This window comes from Tachypleus tridentatus, chromosome 5 (genome assembly GCF_004210375.1).
Source record: "Tachypleus tridentatus isolate NWPU-2018 chromosome 5, ASM421037v1, whole genome shotgun sequence".
NCBI lineage: Eukaryota > Metazoa > Arthropoda > Merostomata > Xiphosura > Limulidae > Tachypleus > Tachypleus tridentatus.
The window spans coordinates 3,980,498-3,996,687 of NC_134829.1; positions in this window are offsets into that span (position 1 = coordinate 3,980,498).

Sequence of the window (16,190 nt, forward strand, 5' to 3'; positions counted from 1 at the left end):
TTACACTTGATATATAAAAGCTAGTATCATATGCAGTATGATATATGTTAGCATATGTTGTAGTTTTTGAACTTGATATATAGCAGCTAGTATCATATGTGGTATGATATATATGTTAGCATATGTTGTAGTTTTTCCACTTGATATATAGCAGATAGTATCATATGTAGTATGATATATATGTTAGCATATGTTGTAGTTTTTCCACTTGATATATAGCAGCTAGTATTATATGTAGTATGATATATATGTTAGCATATGTTGTAGTTTTTCCACTTCATATATAGCAGCTAGTATCATATGTAGTATGATATATATGTTAGTATATGTTGTAGTTTTGCCACTTGATATATAGCAGCTAGTATCATATGTAGTATGATATATATGTTAGCATATGTTGTAGTTTTTCCACTTGATATATAGCAGCTAGTATCATATGTAGTATGATATATATGTTAGCATATGTTGTAGTTTTCCCACTTGATATATAGCAGCTAGTATCATATGTAGTATGATATATATGTTAGCATATTTGTAGTTTTCCCACTTGATATATAGCAGCTAGTATCATATGTGGTATGATATATTTGTTAGCATATGTTGTAATTTTTCCACTTGATATATAACAGCTACTATGATATGTAGTATGATATATACGTTAGCATATGTTGTAGTTTTACACTTGATATATAATAGCTAGTATCATATGTAGTATCATATATATGTTAGCATATGTTGTAGATTTCCCACTTGATATATAGCAGCTAGTATCATATGTAGTATGATATATATGTTAGCATATTTGTAGTTTTTCCACTTGATATATAGGAGCTAGTATCATATGTAGTATGATATGTACGTTAGCATATGTTGTAGTTTTTCCACTTGATATATAGCAGCTAGTATCATATGTAGTATGATATATATGTTAGCATATGTTGCAGGTTTTCCACTTTATATGTAACAGCTAATATCATATGTAGTATGATATATATGTTAGCATAAATTGTAGTTTGTTCACTTGATATATAGCAGCTAGTATCATATGTGGTATGATATATTTGATAGGATATGTTGTAGTTTTTCCACTTGATAAATAGCAGCTAGTATCATATGTAGTATGATATATACGCTAGCATATGTTGTAGTTTTTCCACTTGATATATAGCAGGTAGTATCATATGTGGTATGATATATATGTTAGCATAAGTTGTAGTTTGTCCACTTGATATATAGCAGCTAGTACCATATGTAGTATGATATATATGTTAGCATATGTTGTAGTTTTTCCACTTGATATATAACAGCTAGTATCATATGTAGTATGATATATATTTTAACATATCTTGTAGTTTTTACACTTGATATATAGCAGCTAGTATCATATGCAGTATGATATATATGTTAGCATATGTTGTAGTTTTTCAACTTGATATATAGCAGCTAGTATCATATGTGTTATGATATATTTGTTAGCATATGTTGTAGTTTTTCTACTTTATATATAGCAGGTAGTATCATATGTAGTATGATATATATGATAACGTATGTTGTAGTTTTTCCACTTGATATATAGCAGCTAGTATCATATGTAGTATGATATATACGTTAGCATATGTTGTAGTTTTTCCACTTGATATATAGCAGCTAGTATCATATGTAGTATGATATATATGTTAGCATATGTTGTAGTTTTTCCACTTGATATATAGCAGCTAGTATCATATGTAGTATGATATATACGTTAGCATATGTTGTAGTTTTTCCACTTGATATATAGCAGCTAGTATCATATGTAGTATGATATATATGTTAGCATATGTTGTAGTTTTTCCACTTGATATATAGCAGCTAGTATCATATGTAGTATGATATATATGTTAGCATATGTTGTAGTTTTTCCACTTGATATATAGCAGCTAGTATCATATGTAGTATGTATATGATATATACGTTAGCATATGTTGTAGTTTTCCACTTGATATATAGCAGCTAGTATCATATGTAGTATGATATATATGTTAGCATATGTTGTAGTTTTTCCACTTGATATATAGCAGCTAGTATCATATGTAGTATGATATATTTGTTAGCATATGTTGTAGTTTTTCCACTTGATATATAGCAGCTAGTATCATATGTAGTATGATATATATGTTAGCATATGTTGTAGTTTTTCCACTTGATATATAGCAGCTAGTATCATATGTAGTATGATATATACGTTAGCATATGTTGTAGTTTTTCCACTTGATATATAGCAGCTAGTATCATATGTAGTATGATATATATGTTAGCATATGTTGTAGTTTTTCCACTTGATATATAGCAGCTAGTATCATATGTAGTATGATATATATGTTAGCATATGTTGTAGTTTTTCCACTTGATATATAGCAGCTAGTATCATATGTAGTATGATATATATGTTAGCATATGTTGTAGTTTTTCCACTTGATATATAGCAGCTAGTATCATATGTAGTATGATATATATGTTAGCATATGTTGTAGTTTTTCCACTTGATATATAGCAGCTAGTATCATATGTAGTATGATATATATGTTACCATATGTTGTAGTTTTTCACTTCATATATAGGAGCTAGTATCATATGTACTATGATATGTAAGTTAGCATATCTTGTAGTTTTTCCACTTGATATATAGCAGCTAGTATCATATGTAGTATGATATATATGTTAGCATATGTTGTAGTTTTTCCACTTGATATATAGCAGCTAGTATCATATGTAGTATGATATATATGTTAGCATATGTTGTAGTTTTTCCACTTGATATATAGCAGCTAGTATCATATGTAGTATGATATATACGTTAGCATATATTGTAGTTTTTCCACTTGATATATAGCAGGTTGTATCATATGTAGTATGATATATATGTTAGCATATGTTGTAGTTTTTCCACTTGATATATAACAGCTAGTATCATATGTAGTATGATATATATGTTAGCATATGTTGTAGTTTTTCCACTTGATATATAGCAGCTAGTATCATATGTAGTATGATATATATGTTAGCATATGTTGTAGTTTTCCACATGATATATAGGAGCTAGTACCATATGTAGTATGATATATATGTTAGCATATGTTGTAGTTTTCCACTTGATATATAGCAGCTAGTATCATATGTAGTAATATATATACGTTAGCATATGTTGTAGTTTTCCACTTGATATATAGCAGCTAGTATCATATGCAGTATGATATATATGTTGGCATATGTTGTAGTTTTTCCACTTGATATATAGCACTTAGTATCATATGTAGTATGATATATATGTTAGCATATGTTGTAGTTTTCCACTTGATATATAGCAGGTTCTATCATATGTAGTATGATATATATGTTAGCATATGTTGTAGTTTTCCACTTGATATATAGCAGCTAGTATCATATGTAGTATGATATATATGTTAGCATATGTTGTAGTTTTCACTTGATATATAGGAGCAGCTAGTATCATATGTAGTATGATATATACGTTAGCATATGTTGTAGTTTTTCCACTTGATATATAGGAGCTAGTATCATATGTAGTATGATATATACGTTAGCATATGTTGTAGTTTTCCACTTGATATATAGCAGCTAGTATCATATGTAGTATGATATATATGTTAGCATATGTTGTAGTTTTTCCACTTGATATATAGCAGCTAGTAGTATCATATGTAGTATGATATATATGTTAGCATATGTTGTAGTTTTCCACTTGATATATAGCAGCTAGTATCATATGTAGTATGATATATATGTTAGCATATGTTGTAGTTTTTCCACTTGATATATAGCAGCTAGTATCATATGTAGTATGATATATACGTTAGCATATGTTGTAGTTTTCCACTTGATATATAGCAGCTAGTATCATATGTAGTATGATATATATGTTAGCATATGTTGTAGTTTTCCACTTGATATATAGCAGCTAGTATCATATGTAGTATGATATATATGTTAGCATATGTTGTAGTTTTCCACTTGATATATAGCAGCTAGTATCATATGTAGTATGATATACGTTAGCATATGTTGTAGTTTTTCCACTTGATATATAGCAGCTAGTATGATATATTTGTTAGCATATGTTGTAGTTTTTCCACTTGATATATAGCAGCTAGTATCATATGTAGTATGATATATATGTTAGCATATGTTGTAGTTTTTCCACTTGATATATAGCAGCTAGTATCATATGTGGTATGATATATTTGTTAGCATATGTTGTAGTTTTTCCACTTGATATATAGCAGCTATTATCATATGTAGTATATATATGTTAGCATATGTTGTAGTTTTCCACTTGATATATAGCAGCTAGTATCATATGTTGTAGTATGATATATATGTTAACATATGTTGTAGTTTTTCCACTTGATATATAGCAGCTAGTATCATATGTAGTATGATATATATGTTAGCATATGTTGTAGTTTTTCCACTTGATATATAGCAGCTAGTATCATATGTAGTATGATATATATGTTAGCATATGTTGTAGGTTTCCACTTTATATGTAACCGCTAGTATCATATGTAGTATGATATATATGTTAGCATATGTTGTAGTTTTTCCACTTGATATATAGCAGCTAGTATCATATGTAGTATGATATATACGTTAGCATATGTTGTAGTTTTTCCACTTGATATATAGCAGCTAGTATCATATGTAGTATGATATATATGTTAGCATATGTTGTAGTTTTCCACTTGATATATAGCAGCTAGTATCATATGTAGTATGATATATATGTTAGCATATGTTGTAGTTTTTTGCACTTGATATATAACAGCTACTATCATATGTAGTATGATATATATTTAGCATATGTTGTAGTTTTCCACTTGATATATAGCAGCTAGTATCATATGTAGTATGATATATATGTTAGCATATGTTGTAGTTTTTCCACTTGATATATAGCAGCTAGTATCATATGTAGTATGATATATATGTTAGCATATGTTGTAGTTTTCCACTTGATATATAGCAGCTAGTATCATATGTAGTATGATATATATGTTAGCATATGTTGTAGTTTTCCACTTGATATATAGCAGCTAGTATCATATGTAGTATGATATATATATATGTTAGCATATGTTGTAGTTTTTCCACTTGATATATAGCAGCTAGTATCATATGTAGTATGATATATATGTTAGCATATGTTGTAGTTTTTCCACTTGATATATAGCAGCTAGTATCATATGTAGTATGATATATATGTTAGCATATGTTGTAGTTTTTCCACTTGATATATAGCAGCTAGTATCATATGTAGTATGATATATATGTTAGCATATGTTGTAGTTTTTCCACTTGATATATAGCAGCTAGTATCATATGTAGTATGATATATATGTTAGCATATGTTGTAGTTTTTCCACTTGATATATAGCAGCTAGTATCATATGTAGTATGATATATACGTTAGCATATGTTGTAGTTTTTCCACTTGATATATAGCAGCTAGTATCATATGTAGTATGATATATATGTTAGCATATGTTGTAGTTTTCCACTTGATATATAGCAGCTAGTACCATATGTAGTATGATATATATGTTAGCATATGTTGTAGTTTTTCCAATTGATATATAACAGCTAGTATCATATATAGTAATATATATACGTTAGCATATGTTGTAGTTTTTCCACTTGATATATAGCAGCTAGTATCATATGTAGTATGATATATATGTTAGCATATGTTGTAGTTTTTCCACTTGATATATAGCAGCTAGTATCATATGTAGTATGATATATATGTTAGCATATGTTGTAGTTTTTCCACTTGATATATAGCAGGTTCTATCATATGTAGTATGATATATATGTTAGCATATGTTGTAGTTTTTCCACTTGATATATAGCAGCTAGTATCATATGTAGTATGATATATATGTTAGCATATGTTGTAGTTTTTCCACTTGATATATAGCAGCTAGTATCATATGTAGTATGATATATACGTTAGCATATGTTGTAGTTTTTCCACTTGATATATAGCAGCTAGTATCATATGTAGTATGATATATATGTTAGCATATGTTGTAGTTTTCCACTTGATATATAGCAGCTAGTATCATATGTAGTATGATATATATGTTAGCATAAGTTGTAGTTTTCCACTTGATATATAGCAGCTAGTATCATATGTAGTATGATATATATGTTAGCATATGTTGTAGTTTTTCCACTTGATATATAGCAGCTAGTATCATATGTAGTATGATATACGTTTAGCATATGTTGTAGTTTTTCCACTAGATATATAGCAGCTAGTATATGATATATATATATGTTAGCATATGTTGTAGTTTTTCCACTTGATATATAGCAGCTAGCATCATATGTAGTATGATATATATGTTAGCATATGTTGTAGTTTTCCACTTGATATATAGCAGCTAGTATCATATGTGGTATGATATATTTGATAGCATATGTTGTAGTTTTTCCACTTGATATATAGCAGCTAGTATCATATGTAGTATGATATATATGTTAGCATATGTTGTAGTTTTTCCACTTGATATATAGCAGCTAGTATCATATTTAGTATGATATATATGTTAGCATATGTTGTAGTTTTTCCACTTGATATATAGCAGCTAGTATCATATGTAGTATGATATATATGTTAGCATATGTTGTAGTTTTTCCACTTGATATATAGCAGCTAGTATCATATGTAGTATGATATATATGTTAGCATATGTTGTAGTTGTTCCACATGATATATAGCAGCTAGTACCATATGTAGTATGATATATATGTTAGCATATGTTGTTTTTTTCCACTTGATATATAGCAGGTAGTATCATATGTAGTATATATATACGTTAGCATATGTTGTAGTTTTTCCACTTGATATATAGCAGCTAGTATCATATGTAGTATGATATATATGTTAGCATATGTTGTAGTTTTTCCACTTGATATATAGCAGCTAGTATCATATGTAGTATGATATATATGTTAGCATATGTTGTAGTTTTCCACTTGATATATAGCAGCTAGTATCATATGTAGTATGATATATATGTTAGCATATGTTGTAGTTTTTCCACTTGATATATAGCAGCTAGTATCATATGTAGTATGATATATACGTTAGCATATGTTGTAGTTTTTCCACTTGATATATAGCAGCTAATATCATATGTAGTATGATATATATGTTAGAATATGTTGTAGTTTTCCACTTGATATATAGCAGCTAGTATCATATGTAGTATGATATATATGTTAGCATATGTTATAGTTTTTCCACCTTGATATATAGCAGCTACTATCATATGTAGTATGATATATAATTTAGCATATGTTGTAGTTTTTCCACTTGATATATATATGCTAGTATCATATGTAGTATGATATATATGTTAGCATATGTTGTAGTTTTTCAGTTTTCCACTTGATATATAACAGCTGGTATCATATATGCAGTATGATATATATGTTAGCATATGTTGTAGTTTTTCCACTTGATATATAGCAGCTAGTATCATATGTAGTATGATATATATGTTAGCATATGTTGTAGTTTTTCCACTTGATATATAGCAGCTAGTATCATATGTAGTATGATATACGTTTAGCATATGTTGTAGTTTTTCCACTTGATATATATAGCTAGCATATAGTATGATATATATGTTAGCATATGTTGTAGTTTTTCCACTTGATATATAGCAGCTAGTATCATATGTAGTATGATATATATGTTAGCATATGTTGTAGTTTTTCCACTTGATATATAGCAGCTAGTATCATATGTAGTATGATATATATGTTAGCATATGTTGTAGCTTTTCCATTTGATATATAGCAGCTATTATCATATGTAGTATATATATGTTAGCATATGTTGTGTTTTTCCACTTGATATATAGCAGCTAGTACCATATGTAGTATGATATATATGTTAGCATATGTTGTAGTTTTTCCACTTGATATATAGCAGCTAGTATCATATGTAGTATGATATACGTTTAGCATATGTTGTAGTTTTTCCACTAGATATATAGCAGCTAGCTCATATGTAGTATGATATATATGTTAGCATATGTTGTAGTTTTTCCACTTGATATATAGCAGCTAGTATCATATGTAGTATGATATATATGTTAGCATATGTTGTAGTTTTTCCACTTGATATATAGCAGCTAGTATCATATGTGGTATGATATATTTGATAGCATATGTTGTAGTTTTTCCACTTGATATATAGCAGCTAGTATCATATGTAGTATGATATATATGTTAGCATATGTTGTAGTTTTTCCACTTGATATATAGCAGCTAGTATCATATTTAGTATGATATATATGTTAGCATATGTTGTAGTTTTCCACTTGATATATAGCAGCTAGTATCATATGTAGTATGATATATATGTTAGCATATGTTGTAGTTTTTCCACTTGATATATAGCAGCTAGTATCATATGTAGTATGATATATATGTTACCATATGTTGTAGTTTTCCACTTGCTATATAGCAGCTAGTATCATATGTAGTATGATATATATGTTAGCATATGTTGTTTTTTCCACTTGATATATAGCAGCTAGTATCATATGTAGTATGATATATACGTTAGCATATGTTGTAGTTTTTCCACTTGATATATAGCAGGTTGTATCATATGTAGTATGATATATAAGTTAGCATATGTTGTAGTTTTTCCACTTGATATATAGCAGCTAGTATCATATGTAGTATGATATATATGTTAGCATATGTTGTAGTTTTTCCACTTGATATATAGCAGCTAGTATCATATGTAGTATGATATATATGTTAGCATATGTTGTAGTTTTTCCACTTGATATATAGCAGCTAGTATCATATGTAGTATGATATATACGTTAGCATATGTTGTAGTTTTTCCACTTGATATATAGCAGCTAGTATCATATGTAGTATGATATATATGTTAGCATATGTTGTAGTTTTCCACTTGATATATAGCAGCTAGTATCATATGTAGTATGATATATATGTTAGCATATGTTGTAGTTTTTCCACTTGATATATAACAGCTAGTATCATATGTAGTATGATATATAATTTAGCATATGTTGTAGTTTTTCCACTTGATATATAGCAGCTAGTATCATATGTAGTATGATATATATGTTAGCATATGTTGTAGTTTTTCCACTTGATATATAACAGCTAGTATCATATGTAGTATGATATATATCTTAGTATATGTTGTAGTTTTCCACTTGATATATAGCAGCTAGTATCATATGTAGTATGATATATATGTTAGCATATGTTGTAGTTTTTCCATTTGATATATAGCAGCTAGTATCATATGTAGTATGATATATACGTTAGCATATGTTGTAGTTTTTCCACTTGATATATAGCAGCTAGTATGATATATTTGTTAACATATGTTGTAGTTTTTCAACTTGATATATAGCAGCTAGTATCATATGTAGTATGATATATATGTTAGCATATGTTGTAGTTTTTCCAATTAATATATAGCAGCTAGTATCATATGTGGTATGATATATTTGATAGCATATGTTGTAGCTTTTCCACTTGATATATAGCATCTATTATCATATGTAGTATATATATGTTAGCATATGTTGTTTTTCCACTTGATATATAGCAGCTAGTACCATATGTAGTATGATATATATGTTAGCATATTTTGTAGTTTTTCCACTTGATATATAGCAGCTAGTATCATATGTAGTATGATATACGTTTAGCATATGTTGTAGTTTTTCCACTAGATATATAGCAGCTAGTATGATATATATATGTTAGCATATGTTGTAGTTTTTCCACTTGATATATAGCAGCTAGTATCATATGTAGTATGATATATATGTTAGCATATGTTGTAGTTTTTCCACTTGATATATACCAGCTAGTATCATATGTGGTATGATATATTTGATAGGATATGTTGTAGCTTTTCCACTTGATATATAGCAGCTATTATCATATGTAGTATATATATGTTAGCATATGTTGTAGTTTTTACACTTGATATAAAGCAGCTAGTATCATATTTAGTATTATATATATGTTATCTTATGTTGTAGTTTTTCCACTTGATATATAGCAGCTAGTATCATATGTAGTATGATATATATGTTAGCATATGTTGTAGTTTTTCCACTTGATATATAGCAGCTAGTATCATATGTAGTATGATATATATGTTAGCATATGTTGTAGTTTTCACTTGATATATAGGAGCTAGTACCATATGTAGTATGATATATATGTTAGCATATGTTGTTTTTCCACTTGATATATAGCAGGTAGTACCATATGTAGTATAATATATACGTTAGCATATGTTGTAGTTTTTCCACTTGATATATAGCAGCTAGTATCATATGTAGTATGATATATATGTTAGCATATGTTGTAGTTTTTCCACTTGATATATAGCAGCTAGTATCATATGTGGTATGATATATTTGATAGCATATGTTGTAGTTTTTCCACTTGATATATAGCAGCTAGTATCATATGTAGTATATATATGTTAGCATATGTTGTAGTTTTTCCACTTGATATATAGCAGGTTGTATCACATGTAGTATGATATATAAGTTAGCATATGTTGTAGTTTTTCCACTTGATATATAGCAGCTAGTATCATATTTAGTATGATATATATGTTAGCATATGTTGTAGTTTTCCACTTCATATATAGCAGCTAGTATCATATGTAGTATGATATATACGTTAGCATATGTTGTAGTTTTTCCACTTGATATATAGCAGCTAATATCATATGTAGTATGATATATATGTTAGCATATGTTGTAGTTTTTCCACTTGATATATAGCAGCTAGTATCATATGTAGTATGATATATATGTTAGCATATATTGTAGTTTTTCCACTTGATATATAGCAGCTACTATCATATGTAGTATGATATATAATTTAGCATATGTTGTAGTTTTTCCACTTGATATATAGCAGCTAGTATCATATGTAGTATGATATATATGTTAACATATGTTGTAGTTTTTTGATATATAACACTTGATATATAGCAGCTAGTATCATATGTAGTATGATATATATGTTAGCATATGTTGTAGTTTTCCACTTGATATATAGCAGCTAGTATCATATGTAGTATGATATATATGTTAGCATATGTTGTAGTTTTTCCACTTGATATATAGCAGCTAGTATCATATGTAGTATGATATACGTTTAGCATATGTTGTAGTTTTTCCACTAGATATATAGCAGCTAGTATCATATGTATATATTTGTTAGCATATGTTGTAGTTTTTAGCATATGTTGTACCACTTGATATATAGCAGCTAGTATCATATGTAGTATGATATATATGTTAGCATATGTTGTAGTTTTTCCACTATTAATATATAGCAGCTAGTATCATATGTGGTATGATATATATGTTAGCATATGTTGTAGTTTTCCACTTGATATATAGCAGCTAGTATCATATGTAGTATGATATATATGTTAGCATATGTTGTTTTTCCACTTGATATATAGCAGCTAGTATCATATGTAGTATGATATATATAGCGTTAGCATATGTTGTAGTTTTTCCACTTGATATATAGCAGCTAGTTATCATATGTAGTATGATATATATGTTAGCATATGTTGTAGTTTTTCCACTTGATATATAGCAGCTAGTATCATATGTAGTATGATATATATGTTAGCATATGTTGTAGTTTTCCACTTGATATATAGCAGCTAGTATCATATGTAGTATGATATATATGTTAGCATATGTTGTAGTTTTTCCACTTGATATATAGCAGCTAGTATCATATGTAGTATGATATGTAAGTTAGCATATCTTGTAGTTTTTCCACTTGATGTATAGAAGCTAGTATCATATGTAGTATGATATATACGTTAGCATATGTTGTAGTTTTCCACTTGATATATAGCAGCTAGTATCATATGTAGTATGATATATATGTTAGCATATGTTGTAGTTTTCCACTTGATATATAGCAGCTAATATCATATGTAGTATGATATATATGTTAGCATATGTTGTAGTTTTCCACTTGATATATAACAGCTAGTATTATATGCAGTATGATATATAATTTAGCATATGTTGTAGTTTTTCCACTTGATATATATATGCTAGTATCATATGTAGTATGATATATATGTTAACATATGTTGTAGTTTTTTTTTTCACTTGATATATAACAGCTAGTATCATATGTAGTATGATATATATGTCAGCATATGTTGTAGTTTTCCAACTTGATATATAGCAGCTAGTATCATATGTAGTATGATATATATGTTAGCATATGTTGTAGTTTTTTCCACTTGATATATAGCAGCTAGTATCATATGTAGTATGATATATATGTTAGCATATGTTGTAGTTTTCCACTTGATATATAGCAGCTAGTATCATATGTAGTATGATATATATGTTAGCATATGTTGTAGTTTTTCCACTTGATATATAACAGCTAGTATCATATGTAGTATGATATATATCTTAGCATATGTTGTAGTTTTTTCCCACTTGATATATAGCAGCTAGTAATCATATGCAGTATGATATATATGTTAGCATATGTTGTAGTTTTCCATTTGATATATAGCAGCTAGTATCATATGTAGTATGATATATACGTTAGCATATGTTGTAGTTTTTCCACTTGATATATAGCAGCTAGTATCATATGTAGTATGATATATATGTTAGCATATGTTGTAGTTTTTCCACTTGATATATAGCAGCTAGTATCATATGTAGTATGATATATATGTTAGCATATGTTGTAGTTTTTACCACTTGATATATAGCAGCTAGTATCATATGTAGTATGATATATATGTTAGCATATGTTGTAGTTTTTCCACTTGATATATAGCAGCTAGTATCATATGTAGTATGATATATATGTTAGCATATGTTGTAGTTTTCCACTTGATATATAGCAGCTAGTATCATATGTAGTATGATATATATTTTAGCATATGTTGTAGTTTTTCCACTTGATATATAGCAGCTAGTATCATATGTAGTATGATATATACGTTAGCATATGTTGTAGTTTTCCACTTGATATATAGCAGCTAGTATCATATGTAGTATGATATATATGTTAGCATATGTTGTAGTTTTTCCACTTGATATATAGCAGCTAGTATCATATGTAGTATGATATATACGTTAGCATATGTTGTAGTTTTTCCACTTGATATATAGCAGCTAGTTATCATATGTAGTATGATATATATGTTAGCATATGTTGTAGTTTTCCACCTATGATATATAGCAGCTATATGTTGTAGTATTATATAGCAGCTTATATATCATTTGTTATGTAGTTAGTATGATATATAGCAGCTAGTATCATATGTAGTATGATATATATGTTAGCATATGTTGTAGTTTTCCACTTGATATATAGCAGCTAGTATCATATGTAGTATGATATATATTAGCATTGTTGTAGCATATGTTGTAGTTTTTTAGCATATCTTGTAGTTTTCCCATATATAGCAGCTAGTATCATATGTAGTATGATATATATGTTAGCATAGTTGTAGTTCTTCATATGTTGTAGTTTTCATACTTGATATATAGCAGCTAGTATCATATGTAGTATGATATATATGTTAGCATATGTTGTAGTTTTTCCACTTGATATATAGCAGCTAGTATCATATGTATGTATGATATATAGTGTTAGCAGTATATGTAGTATGATATATATGTTGTTGTTTTTCCACTTGATATATAGCAGCTAGTATGATATATATGTTAGCATATGTTGTAGTTTTCCACTTGATATGATATATATGTAGTATGATATATATGTTAGCATATGTTGTAGTTTTTCCACTTGATATATAGCAGCTAGTATCATATGTAGTATGATATATATGTTAGCATATACCACTTGATATATAGCAGTATATTAGTTATGATGCTGGTGTAGTTTTTCCACTTGATATATAGCAGCTAGTATCATATGTAGTATGATATATATATTAGCATATGTTGTAGTTTTCCACTTGATATATAGTAGTCCTCATAGCATATGATATGTATTTAGCATATTTGTAGTTTTCCACTTGATATATAGCAGCTAGTATCATATGTAGTATGATATATATGTTAGCATATGTTGTAGTTTTCCACATGATATATAGCAGCTAGTATCATATGTAGTATGATATATATGTTAGCATATGTTGTAGTTTTCCACTTGATATATAGCAGCTAGTATCATATGTAGTATGATATATATGTTAGCATATGTTGTAGTTTTTCCACTTGATATATAGCAGCTAGTATCATATGTAGTATGATATATATGTTAGCATATGTTGTAGTTTTCCATATATAGCTGATATATATGACAGCTAGTATCATATGTAGTATGATATATATGTTAGCATATGTTGTAGTTTTTCCACTTGATATATAGCAGCTAGTATCATATGTAGTATGATATATATGTTAGCATATGTTGTAGTTTCTTCCACTTTGATATATAGCAGCTAGTATCATATGTAGTATGATATATATGTTAGCATATGTTGTAGTTTTCCACTTGATATATAGCAGCTAGTATCATATGTAGTATGATATATATGTTAGCATATGTTGTAGTTTTCCACCTTGATATATAGCAGCTAGTATCATATGTAGTATGATATATATACTACCATATGTTGTAGTTTTTTCCACTTATATAGCACTATGTGAGTATATATAGTTAGCAGCTGAGCTAGTATCATATGTAGTATGGTATATACTGTTAGCATATGTTGTAGTTTTTCCACTTGATATATAGCAGCCAATATCATATGTAGTATGATATATATGTTAGCATATGTTGTAGTTTTATCTTACTTGATATATAGCAGCCAGTATCATATGTAGTATGATATATATGTTTAGCATATGTTGTAGTTTTTCCACTCTGATATATAGCAGCTATATATATCATATGTAGTATGATATATATGTTAGCATATGTTGTAGTTTTTCCACTTGATATATAACAGCTAGTAGTATGATATATATGTTAACATATGTTGTAGTTTTTTTCACATGATATATATAGCAGCTAGTATCATATGTAGTATGATATATACGTTAGCATATGTTGTAGTTTTTCCACTTGATATATAGCAGCTAGTAATCATATGTAGTATGATATATATGTTGGCATATGTTGTAGTTCCATCCGATATATAGCAGCAGCCATAGTATCATATATATATGTTAGCATATGATAGTTATCCACTTGATCGATAGCAGGTGTATCATATATGGTATGATATATATCTTACCATATGTTTGTAGTTTTTCAACTTGATATATAGCAGCTAGTATCATATGTAGTATGATATATATGTTAGCATATGTTGTAGTTTTCCATCTTGATATATAGCAGCTAGTATCATATGTAGGTATGATATATATATTAACATTTGTAGCATATGTTGTAGTTTCTTCCAGTTATCATATGTTATATATATGATACGTTAGCAGCATATGTTGTAGCCAGTATATATAGCAGCATATGTAGTATGATATATACGTTAGCATATGTTGTAGGTTTTCCACCTGATATATATAAGCAGCCAGAATCATATGTAGTATGATATATATATGTTAGCATTATGTTGTAGTTTTATATACCAGATATATGGCAGCTATCATATGTAGTATGATATATATGTTAGCATACGCTGTATTTTCCACTTGATATATAGCAGCCAGCATCATATATGCGTATGATGATATTATATGTTGAAGCTACATATGTTGTATGTATTCCACGATGATATAGCAGCCAGTAACATATGTAGTACGATTACATAAGTTAGCATTATGTTGTAGTTTTTCAAACTGATATATATAGCAGCTAGTATCATATGTAGTACGATATATACGTTAGCATATGCTTGTAGTTTTTCCACCTGATATATAGCAGCTAGCATCATATGTAATATGATATATATGTTAGCATATTACTTGTAGTTTTCCATACCTTGATATATAGCAGCTAGTATCATATGTAGTATGATATATAATGTTGAAGCATTGTTGTAGTTTTCCAATACGATATATAAAGCAAGCTAGCATCATATACCTAGCATGATA